Here is a 16,717-nt window from a genome sequence, read left to right as displayed (position 1 = left end):
GCAGACCACAAAGCGTGGCCCTCCCTCTGGCATTTAGTTTGGGGACAATTTGAAACTAAGTGGATTCAAACTGCGGCACAACACGAGCTAATCTCCTAAATGCAGACCCCAGCAGCTCCTGCCTCTTGCTTTGTGGGGTTTACGGGGCTTTCTTTGAGTCTTATCTGCTTAGATTTGAATTGGCCGACAAGCAAGCTCTCTTTATAGTTGCATTGTTTTAAATGACAGGGTTCTCCCTTATCCACGTCTGGGGAGAGTAGAGGCCAAACAGACTGTGAAGCTGAAGCTGCCTCTGTTCATGGCGTTATCTGCTCTGGGCTTTCATCAGGATGGTTGGCTGTTCAGTGACGAGTGCTGGGAACAAAGCTGTGGCTGTCAGGAAAAAGCCTGTTATACACTTTGCACACTACACAGGCAGCGAGCATTGCTTTGTAGAGAATATTAAAAGTGATATTGTCTGTCTTTGTGCTGGTGTGTATTTCTGTTCATGAAAAACCAGCGACTGTTAGACTGGCTGAGGCAGTGCAGCAGGGGAAAGTGAATGAGTAATGTTCTCTGCTGTTTTCTAAACGACCAGCGAGGGTGGCCTGTAGCAAGTGCTGCATCTGTTATCAAAATGCAGCTTTGGAGCAAAATACAAAACTGTGGATGTTCATTTACATTTTTCTGTTTTTGCTATGAAGTATGAAATGGTTACATACAAGCAGCCCATGTAGGCTAAACTGTTAACCAGTCATTTCAAAGCAGCTACCCTGCAATGCTGAAATCAGTTGCATTTAAATGAACTGCAATTAACTTATTTTAACTGCAAATTCTATGACAATTTAGTATATGGTTAAATTCTGTGATGCCATCTGTAGATGCTATATCTGTAGATGCTATATATATGTGTATAAATACCACCCTGAGAAAAATTCAAGTGCCCTTTCAACTCAGCTGCCGATTGATGTTTGCCGGCATTAAAAACGACCATGTGCTCGTGGGGGATGATTGAAAATAGTAGATGGGTGTTTTTTTAGCGAAAGGGGTTTGAAAAGTTGCAAAATTAGGTGAAAGTTGCAAAGTTGCTCAAGTTGCCTGCATTGATGAGATGAACATGGGGTTAATTTAGAGAGGAGGGGAGAGCGAGGGTTCACAGAGAGTGAAAGCAAAAAGATGCAAACAGCGGGACAGCTTTTGTCAGCAACATCTCTATTAATATTTTAAAGACAACAGCAGCAATAAAGCAACAGCACACTCCTTTGACTGAATGTGGCAGTCCATGTCGAGGCAACTCTTTCATTTCTTGTATTTAAAAAAAGGTGAAAGCAATCCAGCATTTAAACTGACGTCAGAGAAAGAAAGTATTCATGTAATTTTTAGAAACTCCACGTTAAACTACATGTGCAGTTACAAATTTCAAACTGAAGTTGTACATATGTAAAGTGTTAGCTAAAATACTGAATAAGTGTTCAACAAGCAATCTACTCTATATAAGGACACAAAAATATATAAAGAAGACAAACAAATGTATGAATGCATAGAAATATGTATATTAACAGAGGTGTAAATCTGAGTATATAAAAAGTAGAATTAAATTGATCAAATTAATTACCTTTTTATATCCATGTTAACAGTATGTTTTAATGTGCAATATTTAATTTGGTATATGCTTTTTTTAAGCACAGTTAGGTTTTACAAATGTATTAGTGTCGTGTATTCTTTGCAGCATATCCTCTGGTTTTGTGTAGTGAAAAAAAAAATACTCTCATTACTCATTTGCTTGTGTGCTAAGTAAAACTTCAGGCTGTACTAGACCTGATGGGAGAATTTGCACACTTTTATGCTTTCCACCAGCACAACAAGAGCACGAGTGTGATATTGCTGTTCAACAAAGTGTGTATCTGTTGCACCAGTGGACTGAAAATTGTGTTTGCTGGGATCAGGACTCACAATTTAATATCAGTGATGGAGTTGTTTGTCATTTTTGTCAGAGCCTCCACTGTCTGACAGCAGCTACGCAGATCCCTGGAGCAGCAGGGAGCTCTCTGATGTTGACCTGAATTAGCTAACATTTACACAACTGCTTATCGATATGAACAAATCAATCTGAATTCTTAGTGACCTGCTTTGAAACTCCCTATGATAATACTAGATTAGATAGTTGCCATTGGTGCTGGATAGTAAATCAGGGGATCATCAGAGGCACTCAGGTTTCATGCTAAAATACTTAAACATATTGTAATAAACCTTATTAAAATGGTCATTTCTGCTGGAATTCAAGTTTCAAAAAGTTTGACAATTGCTTGGGTGGCTGAAGCTAAGGTGGTAGAGCAGGTCACCTACAAACTGGTTGGTGGTTCGATCCCTGTCTGCTCCAGTCTGCATGGCAAATATCTGTGGGCAAGATAATAACCCCAAGTTGCTCTCTGATGCATCCATCTGAGTATGAATGTGTGTGAATGTTAGATAGAAGAGTGTAGAGAAAAGTGCTTGTGCGAATGGATGTATGAGGCAAGTTGTGTAAAGCGCTTTGATTGCTCAGATAGAGTAGAAAGGCACTATAAAGGAACTTGTTCATTTACCATTGGTGAAATTTGTCACACTGCATACCTAATGCAGTATAATAGATATTCCTCTCCATCATATTAATGATGGAGAGGAATATCTCCAAAATATAGACTTTTGTGGTGCAGTTTATTGTAAGTCCTTCTCTCCATCTTCTATACTTGTCTGCAGCAGCAAAATATATCTTATCAAGGCTAAAGTTGGATTTATTCCGGTAACCTGGCCAGAGGTGGTTGGATGTCTTCATTATTATGATTATCATTATTATTTTATCATTTATGGTGTTCCTTGTTTTCCCTTTTTAAACATTTGAAACATTTAAAAAAAATTAATTAAAGAAAATTAAATTGTACCCAGTAAATACTGGGTACAATGTGATCTTTTTGACAATCATATTAATTCCCTCTAAAATTATGAGATTATTGTTTTTACCAAATGTAGCAATTCTGAGATATAGTTGGCCATTTTTACTTTATATTTAGACTGTTATTTTCCATCCTTCATCTGACTGTAAGACACAGTAGGAGCTGTGCTGTTCCTGTGTCTCACTTTTACTTCTCCCTGCAGCCTAAAAATGCTTTTGTAAAAGAAATGGATGCAAAGCAGAGAACTGATCATGGGATTGTTCCAAAACACACTGTGATACATCTGGTAGAAACACAGATGGGTGGGTGTGATGAGCTCTGGCGCCTCAATGGAGTCAGATTTCTGTCTAAAAGCAAAGGGACTAAACACTACAGTTTTCAAAATAATGGACCACAACTAAGATGCAACAAGTGTAATTTTTTTCCCCTTTGCACAGATCAAACGAGCCTCAGCTTGTACACAAACTAACGCAACAGCACCTGACATACAGTGAAAGACAAAACAGGGAGAATGGATAAACTGTCTGCTTTTCAGCAAAGAGATAAGTGCTTAGTTTGTAACAGTGCAGGAGGATGTCTCCTCTTCTCTCCTTTTGGTTATTCTTTAGGAGTTTGGCGACCAAAATGGGCACACAGGTACAACTTAAGCTGTGCCTACACTGGAATTAATTTGCTTGTCGTGCATCACTTTGAAGCTGACAGCTAGTTGACCAAACAGTTTGAGTGAGGAGTTTTTCATATTGTGATGCTGTTACACCCTGCCCTCCACACAGACCTCGCTGAAACCTGAATCCTGCTTTAAAGCTGTTCTGTTTACATATCTTTTCAGAGTTAGTTAGCGATACACATACGAGGTAATAATGACCTGGTGCAAATAACACTGAAGCTCAAAACAAGCATCATGTCTTTTAAGTAAGTTGCGACTGAAAAGCAGTGCTGTTTTGAAACAAATTACAGTAATCTGCTGCTAAGGATATTATAATAGCTTTATTGCCTCTGTGAGCTGTGTGTCCCAGCCTCTCAGCCTCAGCTACTGCTATAACTGTTTATTAGTGGGTGCAGTCAGTGGTTTAACTAGATTCAATTTTTTTAAATTCAAAGATTCATCTCAAAACATTTGTCAGATATGTTAAAAGTCTGAATATGAGCATTACTCTCAGCGTTATCTCTCTCAGTGCTGGGTTTAGGGACCTCTGCCAGTGAGGGCTTGTCCTGAAGGGGATTAGCGATGGCACTGTGGCTGTCTTGATGGACGATGAGCTGAGAAGGGAGGTTTCTTCTCTCGATCAGCCATCTGCTGACTTCAGGTTAGGTGCTCAGTCAATTTAGCTGGAATCACCACAGCCGTTTTCTTTTTGCTTAGCTGTTGCAAGCAAAGTGTATATAGATACACAGAAGGCTGTAGGCTGTGGGTAGCAACTCAGATTCACAGCTTGACCCGTAAAGTCATTTTTATGTGGGTGTTGTTTGCCTCACCCTGGAAATTATTACTAGAGGTTTTTCACAGGCCTCCATGATTATAATGTCTTTCATTGTAACACATGCTTGCTTTTATCTTGACCCTTGGTCCAGCCCACCCTTTTGTCACAAGTACTAAATACAAGGTTATAGTTGGGCAAAGAGCAGCAACACAAAGGCAAAAGAGTATACCGGTACTGTGCTATTGCATGCACTTTTAGATGTGTATATAATATACTGATAGCTCACCCAACAGATATTATGCCAAAAAAAATCTGCAAGTTGCAGGATTATGTTAATTAGAGGTTGTTTTTCACTCATTTTTGATTAATTGACCAGCCCTAGTTTAGCTAATAATCTCCAAATATCAGCAATAAATTATACCACCATTATATCTTAGAGTGAAACCTATATTTATATATTTACCCTAGAATATATATATATATATTTATCACCAAGGTGAGGTTGGGTGGATTGTTCTTTGGCAGGCATGTGGTCAAAAATCTCCACACACTGACTATATTGGTATAGACCTGTCACGGGTACATTAATATAGATTTAGACCTTATACATAATAATGAAAAAAAAGATCATTGGTGTAAAATTGAGTTTGTCCAACAGCATGGTTCCGACTTGTTCAGCTCAAGCCAAGATGTTTAAAGAGCCTTCGGTCAACAAGATCTACAGTGGGGCAAAGAAGTATTTAGTCAGCCACCGATTGTGAAAGTTCCCCCACCTAAAATGATGACAGAGGTCAGTAATTTGCACCAGAGGTACACTTCAACTGTGAGAGACAGAATGTGAAAAAAAAATCCATGAATCCACATGGTAGGATTTGTAAAGAATTTATTGGTAAATCAGGGTGGAAAATAAGTATTTGGTCAATAACAAAAATACAACTCAATACTTTGTAACATAACCTTTGTTGGCAATAACAGAGGTCAAACGTTTACTATAGGTCTTTACCAGGTTTGCACACACAGTAGCTGGTATTTTGGCCCATTCCTCCATGCAGATCTTCTCGAGAGCAGTGATGTTTTGGGGCTGTCGCCGAGCAACACGGACTTTCAACTCCCGCCACAGATTTTCTATGGGGTTGAGGTCTGGAGACTGGCTAGGCCACTCCAGGACTTTCAAATGCTTCTTACGGAGCCACTCCTTTGTTGCCCGGGCGGTGTGTTTTGGATCATTGTCATGTTGGAAGACCCAGCCTCGTTTCATCTTCAAAGTTCTCACTGATGGAAGGAGGTTTTGGCTCAAAATCTCACGATACATGGCCCCATTCATTCTGTCCTTAACACGGATCAGTCGTCCTGTCCCCTTGGCAGAAAAACAGCCCCATAGCATGATGTTTCCACCCCCATGCTTCACAGTAGGTATGGTGTTCTTGGGATGCAACTCAGTATTCTTCTTCCTCCAAACACGACGAGTTGAGTTTATACCAAAAAGTTCTACTTTGGTTTCATCTGACCACATGACATTCTCCCAATCCTCTGCTGTATCATCCATGTGCTCTCTGGCAAACTTCAGACGGGCCTGGACATGCACTGGCTTCAGCAGCGGAACACGTCTGGCACTGCGGGATTTGATTCCCTGCCGTTGTAGTGTGTTACTGATGGTGACCTTTGTTACTTTGGTCCCAGCTCTCTGCAGGTCATTCACCAGGTCCCCCCGTGTGGTTCTGGGATCTTTGCTCACCGTTCTCATGATCATTTTGACCCCACGGGATGAGATCTTGCGTGGAGCCCCAGATCGAGGGAGATTATCAGTGGTCTTGTATGTCTTCCATTTTCTGATGATTGCTCCCACAGTTGATTTTTTCACACCAAGCTGCTTGCCTATTGTAGATTCACTCTTCCCAGTCTGGTGCAGGTCTACAATACTTTTCCTGGTGTCCTTCGAAAGCTCTTTGGTCTTGGCCATGGCGGCGTTTGGAGTCTGACTGTTTGAGGCTGTGGACAGGTGTCTTTTATACAGATGATGAGTTCAAACAGGTGCCATTCATACGGTAACGAGTGGGGGACAGAAAAGCTTCTTACAGAAGACGTTACAGGTCTGTGAGAGCCAGAGATTTTCCTTGTTTGAGGTGACCAAATACTTATTTTCCACCCTAATTTACGAATAAATTCTTTACAAATCCTACCATGTGGATTCATGGATTTTTTTTTCACATTCTGTCTCTCACAGTTGAAGTGTACCTCTGGTGCAAATTACTGACCTCTGTCATCATTTTAAGTGGGGGAACTTGCACAATCGGTGGCTGACTAAATACTTTTTTGCCCCACTGTATGTAGAAAAAGTAAAATTTAATTGCACTTGCTCATGATCACAGAGGTTCTCTGACATGGTCCTCTCTGTGCAGTGTGTAACAGTTTGCGGTCAGCTCTCCCAAGGCTGCTAACTGGGCCGTCTTCACCCATAATGGGGGCTGTGGGTTAGTGGGGTTAGCTGTTTTTTTGTGTGTTTCAGTTATTTAAAGTTGAAAGAATTCCATTGTAAAAAGACTGATGTTCAAAAAATTACATGAAGTTCGTTAAGTTTTAACAGTGTTAACACATAGCTAAGATAAGAGTTGACCAAAATAATAATATTTGTGATTATTATTATTTGTGGTATAAAAGGCTTGCCTTAATGTGTACGTTGACTTCTTTGGAGGTCTGTGTTTATTTGATGAGTCGCTTTTCTTTTTCATGGGCTAAATGTTCAGAATCAATTTGATGAAACACTAAAAGACTTTTAAACATGTCACTTTTTATTTTATTAAAACAATTCCATGTAACAAAAGGTGGAAATAAATATCAATCAAAAAATATTGTCTACACATTAGCTGTTTTAAGCATATTAGCGTATTAGAGCACAAGTCAAGGTAAGCTGAGAAATAGCTTGTGAGCTACATTGCTGAAAAGCTATTGAAAAATGATCTAATCTTTTTCAGTGTACTCTAAATAAGATCAGACAATATTGCACAAACTACATTTTAAAGAAAGTTGTGATTCTTGATGTTTTAGAAGGTGGAAGTATAGAAAGTTTGCCACTTTGCACAAACTACTTTTTAACACAAAACTATAAAAACAGTGACATTTTGTGAGTTATGTGCGCTCCACTGAGATTTGTAAGATTTGTAAGATTTTTATGGCTGCTAACGAGACCACTTGTTTCTCTGCTGCGGAAAAGCACAGTGAAATTTATTGCAAGAAATTGGGCTTTCTGATTGGGTGCTTGCTCAAAAATTCTGCTCATACTACAAAAAGAAGTTCACACTTCATACCAGGCTTCCTACTGATTAATCATTAATGACCTTTCTACAAAACTATATAATTTCTAAACACTAGTTTTCTAAGCAAACCTACAGTATAGTCTCATTAAGTATTGTGTCAATACTGTGGTCTTATTTTAAGGTCTGTTGGTAGTATTGCATCTCATTTTGACATGTTTTCTTTTTTGTTCTGGGCTGGTTTACAGTCAAACTGGCTCTTTACATACAAAGTTAAACCTACAGATGTACAGATCAATCTAACCCTAACATTTAACTACAATATTTAACTGCAAAGGTTAGGTGTGAAAATACCTAAAACACCAGTCAAAAAACTCTAAATACTAAAGGCTACCAAAAGTGAACGTAGGATTAGATAATAATTTGCACAACACAGTTATCAGAAGTTAGTTCATAGTTAAATGTTAGTCGTTCAGGCCTGAGGAGCAGGGTTGAGGACGTGAAGGGCTGCAAACTGAAGTGTAATTTATGGTACCAGAAATTTGTCCATCTGTGTACGCAGGTTTTAGATCTCACCCTGGGTCAACACACCTGAATCAGATGGTTAGACATTACCAGGCCTCTGCAGAACTTCAAAACATATTGAGGAGCTCATTTAACCATTTAAACCAGCTGTTTTGGATCAACGACACATCTAAAACCTGCAGGACACTGGCCCTTGAGGCCTGGAGTTGGACACCCCAGGTGAACAGGTTTCCATTTGTCCAGTTAGCAGAGAGGGGTTTTCAGTCACTACAGACGTTCTCACTTGCTGTTCTCCGGAGTCCTATCTTTCTAAAATGTAGTCTTAAATTAGATGAAAATTAAAAATGTAACTTTTTCAAAAAATGACAAGGATGGTGTCAGAATTTTCCTTAAAAATGCTAATGAATATCGAGTATTTCCTGGGTTTCGGCATCAAGTTGGAAACTCTAGCATTGCTACAACCCTTATAGAGTTAGATCTATTTTAAGATGAACAATAATTTCCATAGCTACAACTAAGATCTATGCAAAAACCTGCTCAGACAACCTTTATGTAATAATTCCTGCTAGAGGTATTGTAAAGAAGTGTAGTGCGTATGTCAAGAAATGTCTCTAGCATGCCAAAGTTAAGTCAGAAGAATCCAAACCTAATGCTTAGCTATAAAAGTCTTGGTTTCAGCTTGTCTTTTCTAAAAACAACCCCCACTTACACTTCCCTCATCCCTGTACCTTGATTTAGGGATAACCCATCTGGCTAAATGTCAGATTAGAAGTCTGTTAGACTTGAACGAATCTAAGTGTCTGTGTCTGCATGCAATTAAGTGTCTTTGTGCAGACTGCCACATGTGTGCTGTGTTCTTGAGTATCCAGTAGTAGCACATGAATGCATTTCACTTCTTTAACTTTTGTCCCGTCTCATTAGTTTTGAGTCTTCAGCAGCAGGGTGCTGTAGTTAGCCCATTAGCTAACCGGCTAACTGGGCTAATCAGTCTTCTACTTTATTACCCAGACAGCTGGGTGGCAGCCAAGTAGTGTGTGACAAGCTCTGGAGTTCACCTACTCTTCTACACACATTAATCCTGACCCCTTTCCTTCCCTGACAGATGGGATAGCCTGTCTAGGATTGCTGTTTAATTACTAAAGTAATTAAGTAGCATGTGTGTGGTTCCAATAGACAGCACCACTTAATCTAGCACAACTAGGCTTTTATTACATGCTCCAGGCAACACATAGTTGGAATTGGAACTCATCTTCAGGGCTATCTTCAGGTCTATTATGTATTTCTTGCTAAAAAGAACAAGCTGCCAGTCAGGCAGGTGAATGATTGTGGCATTCAGATTGTGGCTACGGTGTCGCTGCCTCCACATGCCCTGGAACAGTTTTCTTGTGTTTGGATATGAATCTGTGATGCAATGAAAGAGAACAAATCTGTATCTGTAGGCAGCGTAGTTTGACTTTGTGGAATTACTTGCGTGCTTGTATAGACAAGGACATGTGATTGTCTGACATGGAGGTGTTTCAGTGTTTATTTACTGGAACGTGTATGGACGAGGAGCATACTTTCCAAATGCATCTTGTAGCTAATGAGCATCAGCAGGAGACGCTGTTTATGTTGCTTTGATCCTCTCATTTTCTCATTCTTTTCTCTTTTTAACACATTCATTTACATTTTATCATTTGCAACTCTTCATGTCTCTTCCGCTGATTTGAATGCAAATAAAAATCCCATCCTGTGCTGACTTTGTACTCTGTTCATTGTAAGAACTGCCAGGATAACAGGATAACAGTGTCTTGGATGAACAGATCAGTGTGTCTATGTTAGGCATCTGTGACATGGAAAGAACAAGCGGATCTGATGTTTTTAGGTTTTCATTTTAGTTGTTTTTCAAATTCTGGATTCTCAACAGCCCAACAAGGATGCAGAAGGATGTGAGGTTTCTACGATGTGAGACTTAAAGTGTAACATTATTAGAACTTTATCCCTTTATTCCAGTGCCTTAAATGCTTTGAGTGGCTGTCAAAAACTCTTTTCCCCACGTTGTTTCTATATTTGCCTGTAGTTGAATGTGGAGATGATTCGCTTCTTTATAATAATAATGCTGATAACTGTTTTAAAGATATTTACATAGGCACTCGAAGCAGAGATAGTAACGTGAGCGTCATTTGTGTTTTAGTCAGGTTACCTCTAAGCTTGCAAATGCAATTCAGGTCATATGAAATAGTAATTTTTCCCATGCCTTCTGTGCTTATTTGATATATTGATTAATATCAAAGCAAATAAAATGTCAGTTAATTAGTATGGATGATGGGGTTTGTGTCATGGCTGTTACGTTTTGTTTGATTAGAGCAGTCCGTGGTGTTGTAGCTTCTGTCCTGGTTTGTGTCCTAAAAGAAGAGTTTGGGATCTTATGCCTAATTTGCAGAGAGGACAAACTGAACTCTCTTCTTAAGCTAGAAAGAAATATTACAGCTTTTCCATCTGTGTAGTAGAGTCGGGCTTCATGTAGCTGTAGCTGCAAGTTCAATAATCATTTGATAGTTAACTTAGTGGAGGGGGTCAGTAGCTCATGGTCAATTGATTTTTGTTTTTTACACCTCAGCAGCTGGATTGGAAAAAGCCTCAAGGCTGTGCTGCTGGCACGATTTTGAAAGTGGAGTGAGCAAACAGCTGGTGGAAGATGAGTCATTCAAACTGTACTTTGTGTCTTTGCTTGATAACAGTAAATACACAACAAATGACCCAGGTAAGTTACCTTCGAGGCTGTAACCCAAGTACAAATGAAATAAACCAAATATAGAGCATACAATTAAAAAATAAATACGATTTGCAAAAACGGGTGCACACAGCAGACTCCTTAGACAACTCCACATCATCAAAGAGCTGATTATGAGGTTATGAGCCAGCACAAGTTGTGCAAGCAATACACAAAAGTTTTCCAGGCTGGTGAACCTTTGGTGACCGGTCTCATATTTCCTCTAGTATTTGGAATGACTGCCTCGCCACTCAGTGAAGACAAAAGAAAGAGAAAGGAATGTCTCCTTAGTCGATCTATCATAATGTTTTTTGTTATTAAGAGGTGTTTCAATCCTGGTATGTGGCTCTTCCTTTGCCTCTTCAGTGGTATATCTGTTCTCCATTTGTGGATTAACGTTTTAGCTGGATTAAATTGTCGGTGTGATCCCAGCTTCTTGCTACTTTGAAACAGTTGTTGGATTGGCTGTCAGAGCAACATATCCGGAAGGTCAACCTTACTAGGAAGCAGATTTATCCTATGTAAACAAGATTACATTACTTAAATAATGTTGCTTTGTAAAATCCTTCTAGTCGTGGCTGCGCCATTGATATGGGAGGCCGGTTGCAATCGTTGCTTTCATAAGAGAGAAAATAATCTGTGATTGCCGTGATGTGTTTGTGTAACCAGACTGATAATTTAGAGAGGTGTAATGTATTAGCATTCTGTATTAGTGGCTAAATTATGGTACTTCATGGAAATGAAATATCATATACCTTATATAGGGTTGTTAACTGAACCCAAACCATAGCACAAGGAGCAAGAATGTCCACTGACCTATTTTAACTGAAATTAAGCCACTGCTCCTGCATCCTTTTAGCATGTCCAAGGAACAATTTCCCCCTACAATCCAGAGATTACTACAGTGGCTTGCAAAAGTATTCGGCCCCTTGAACTTTTCCACATTTTGTCACATTACAGCCACAAACATGAATCAATTTTATTGGAATTCCATGTGAAAGACCAACACAAAGTGGTGCACACGTGAGAAGTGGAACGAAAATCATACATGATTCCAAACATTTTTTACAAATAAATAACTGAAAAGTGGGGTGTGCGTAATTATTCAGCCCCCTGAGTCAGTACTTTGTAGAACCACCTTTTGCTGCAGTTACAGCTGCCAGTCTTTTAGGGTCTGTCTCTACCAGCTTTGCACATCTAGAGACTGAAATCCTTGCCCATTCTTCTTTGCAAAACAGCTCCATAACTGCCCTTCCTTTATGGAAGAGTGGCAAGAAGAAAGCCATTGTTAACAGAAAACCATAAGAAGTCCCGTTTGCAGTTTGCCACAAGCCATGTGGGGGACACACACCTAACCACATACAGCAGTTATGTATGTCTGAGAGCACACTTGTCCATCGCCTGTGTATTGGATCAATTCCTTTAAGGTTACATTTAAAGCGTATTGTGCTGGATATATTTGTATAGCTATCAGGTTCATTTTCACAAAAATTATAGCCTCTTTCAAAGCATAGGTACTGATTATGGGTTTTTTCTATTCCACCCAAGCAGATAGGTACACACGGTACTCGTAATGCTAGTGTTTACTTATGTGCTTCTCACAAGTGAACAAGAAATTCACTGTGTTTGGTTCAAAACAAGATGACGTTTTGTCATTCAGAGGTAATTCAAACCTTAAAACCTGATCTCAGAGTATGGTGATTCACTAGAGAATACAAAAGTACTACCAAAGTACACCCAGGAAGTAATCATTCCTCCAAGACCAATATTTTTGTTATTTTTAAAACAGTCTAACAGAGCTTCAGGTCTTATAATTGTGGAAGAATGCATGAAAAATGAAGGAGGGGCAGCAAAGTGACTTGGGTAAACATGATTTGAATGGTATGTAAAGTGTTTAGTTGCTAGGGTGCAAGGTTGACATGTTATGTAATATGAAATGTACAGCTGTGCGCATGTCTCCTGTGTACATTCACACTGGTTCATGTGCACGCTGCACAACAGATCTGTTTCATTTCCATACTGGCTTATTGGCAGAGAATATTGAGTGTGTCTGACCTAGTTGCCAGCAGCACCATGGGAGATTACTTTCTTCATTTTTAACAATGGAGCAAATTTATTGGATAATGCAGCCCGGAGCTGTTTTGATATTAAGGGTTTTTCTCAAGACCCAGTTCAAGCGCTTATTCTTATAGCAAGCGATACAGCGCTGGAGCAATTGATAAAGAATTGATGAAGCCAAAGTGTGTCACTTTGCAAGTTTGGTGTATGTGCATGCCCTCGGGTGTGTGCCGTGTGCTGTTTACGGTCCTGTCTTTAATGAGTAGTTTTAGTAAGCTCTGCAACTCACTTGAACATGCAGTTCTCATTTTCATTCACAGCTCATGTGCTACATTGCTTCCCTGCACAACTGGGGGTAAAACAAAAGGTGTTCTGTTGCAGGTGTTAGTCTGCTAGGAAACCCCATTTGGCTGCCACTCAGTTATGTATTTATAGACTCATGGTGCTCTTGCTGTAGGGCTTGTTTGTCTGTGCAGGCAGATGTATATTCCTCTGCTCAGCCAGCTGCATTAATATGCATTACATGCTGGGCTGTGGAGCTATGCCTTTGCAGGATTATACCTTATTACACCTGACAAGCTGCTGTTCTCTGAGGCATATTAAATGGACACACAGTGACACTTTGGTCAATTCCAAATTTGAAGTTTCAAATTGAATGAAATGTCAAGCTGAATGAGGATATTACTGTAAAATCTGAGGTGAAACTAGTAATAACTTTGGAAAGAGTTTTGAACAATATGGCAGAAAGATTCAACTTTTCCACTTGCTGATAGCATAATTTTACTACAGCGATCCTCTGGTGTGTAACTGGTAAGTGTATTTATCCCAGCAATAGTAGGGGAACAGTCTAGAAGAGAAACTGCGCCGCCAGGAATTCAATTCAAGTAAAAATATGCAAGTTCCTCATCTATTGTATTGTATTGTATTGTATTGTATCTTTATTTGTTTCAGACATATAAAACAAAAAACAATATATACACACTACATATATTTTCATTTACAGATACGAATATATATGTAGATATACACACACACACGTATGTGTTCAGATAAACAAAAAATATATAATGAAATAAAACAAAATCGTCTGACATAATGTAACAATGTTTGGTCTGAAAAGGAGTAGGAAGAAGTATGAACATACTTATTAATTCCTACCCCTGCTCAACATCTTATTGATCCCACATAATTCACCTAATTCCCATCATCACATACTCCACACGATACACGAGGAGAACCTATATAAACTTGGCTACCGTGATTGATATAATTTGGATATAATTTGATATTTTTATACATACAATGGGTGATCATCTTTATCGGTATCATATTCTTCCAAAATCAGTTTTCGAAGTATTTTCATGAACTTACTAATTCCTGAGCATTGCTGTAGATCTATAGTAAAACTATTCCACAGTTTTACCCCATAAATAGTGACACAAAAGGTTTTAACCTTTGACCGTGCTTTAAGAATCCTTAGATTCAATTTCCCCCTCAATTCATAGTCTCCTTCTCTGTCATAGAACATCCTCTGTATATTTCCTGGTAACATATTGTATCTGGCCTTGTACATAATTTTTGCAGTTTTATATTTTATAAGATCCATAAACTTCAGTATTTTTAATTTCAAAAACATGATGTTAGTATGGTCTCTAAATCCTGCTTTATTAATCATCCTGATTGCTTTTTTTTGAATTTTACATATTGGTTGAAGTGCAGTTTTATATGTGTTTCCCCAAATTTCCACACAGTATTCCAAATATGGCAATATAAGTGAACAATAAAGTACCCGGAGTGATTTGGAAGGCAAAAAATATTTAACTTTACTTAGTACGGAGATGCTTCTTGACAGTTTGGCTTGTATATGCTTTATGTGAGGTTTCCAGCAGATTTTGTTATCTATTATCACACCCAGAAATTTTGTATCCGAAACTTGCTCTATTTCAACATTGTTTACTAATCATTTTGCTCCTGCATCTTTTTTACAATTTCCGAATAACATAAATGTAGTTTTTTCCAAATTTAATGATAGCTTATTTCTATCAAACCATGTTTTCAGTTTAATCATTTCTTGTGTGACAATTTCCAAAAGCTGCTGTGAATTCTCTCCAGTACAAAAAAATATTTGTATCATCTGCAAATAGAATAAACTGTAGTATATCTGATGTTCTGCATATATCATTGATATAGAGGATAAACAGCTTTGGTCCCAATACTGACCCCTCCACAAACAATGTCCATACACTCTGATTGATATTCACCAATTTTCACAAATTGCTGCCTGTCTCTCAAATAACTCTTTACCCATTCTAACACCACTCCTCTAATGCCGTAGTACTCCAGTTTATCAAGTAATATGTCATGATTAATTGTGTCAAAAGCTTTTTTTAGGTCAATGAATACACTAACTATACATTGTCTTTTATCTATATTGTTGGTGATATTTTCGATCAGTTCCATTAATGCCAATGATGTTGATCTATTTGATCTGAAACCATACTGACTATCCATTATTATTTTGTGTTTATCTATAAATTTGTCAAGTCTATTACTAAAGACTTTTTCCAGTATTTTTGAAAATTGAGAAAGTAGAGAGACAGGCCTATAATTTGTGAATTGGTGTCTGTCACCATTTTTAAACAGTGGTGTTACTTTAGCTGTTTTCATTTGTTTTGGGAATGTACCAGTTTGTAAGGACAAATTGCAAATGTGTGTTAAGGGTTTGGAAATGCCCTCTATCACTCTCTTAACGATTTCCATATCAATGTCGTCAGAGTCTGTAGAGTTTTTTGTTTGTGATTTCCCAACAATATCAATGATTTCCATTTCTTCCACCACCGTTAAGAACATTGAATGAGGATTGCGGTCAATGAGTCTAGTTTCTTTCTCTACAGAATCTGTTATATGAGGAATTGTTTCAGCCAAGTCTGGCCCAACACTTACAAAGAATTTATTGAACTCATTTACCACATCTCTCATATTAGTAATATTTCTATCATTATTTGCGAAATACGAAGGATAGTCTGCCTGCCCCGAGCCCTTTTTGATGATGGTATTTAATGTTTTCCAGATCCCTTTAATATTATTTTTATTCATAATCAGTAATTTTTCAGAGTATTCCTTTTTACATGACCTTAAAATACTCGTTAATTTATTTTTATATTTCTTGTATTTATTTTCAGCTTCTGTACTTCTGTTCAATATAAATTCTCTGTATATGGTATTTTTCTTCTTACATGCATTTTGCAATCCTTTTGTAATCCATGGGCACTCTGCATATTTTTGTTTTTTACTATATTTCTTTACTGGGCAATGACTATTATATAACAGTTTAAATTTTCCTAAAAAAATCTCATAAGCTTTATCAATATTTTTTTCCTTATACAGCATCTCCCATTCTTGCTTGAGTAAATCACTTTTGAATGCGTTTATTGACTCTTCTGTTCTCACTCGTTTGTATTTTATTGTGTTTTGCTGTTTAACCTTCCTGTAATTGCTGTTATACACTATAAAAACAGGTAGATGATCACTGATGTCATTAATTAGGAGACCACTTATGGTTCTATTTTCTATTTCATTAGTAAATATATTGTCTATTAGGGTTGCCGACTGTGCTGTAATCCTGCTGGGCTTAGTGATCACTGGAAAAAGTCCCAAGCTATACATTGTATTAATAAATTCCTCTGTCGCTCTCTGCTTGTTTGGATTTAGTATCCCCACAAATGAACATGACTTTTTGATTTGTCCTAATGAATGTTTTATCTACCCACTCCTTAAAAATTTCAATATTAGAACCTG

General features: G+C 38.1%; 1 protein-coding gene across 3 annotated transcripts in view; it reads left to right on the top strand.

The window, feature by feature from the left end:
* Positions 1 to 16,717, top strand: part of LOC308390193 (CASK interacting protein 2) — a 58,745-nt gene that overhangs the window by 3,681 nt on the left and 38,347 nt on the right. The window lies entirely within an intron of this gene.

Source organism: Rhamphochromis sp. 'chilingali' (genome assembly GCF_963969265.1).
Source record: "Rhamphochromis sp. 'chilingali' genome assembly, chromosome: 22".
NCBI classification, from domain to species: Eukaryota; Metazoa; Chordata; class Actinopteri; order Cichliformes; family Cichlidae; genus Rhamphochromis; species Rhamphochromis sp. 'chilingali'.
Note: the sequence above shows the minus strand (reverse complement) of the source record. Positions and strands in the feature narration are given on the sequence as shown.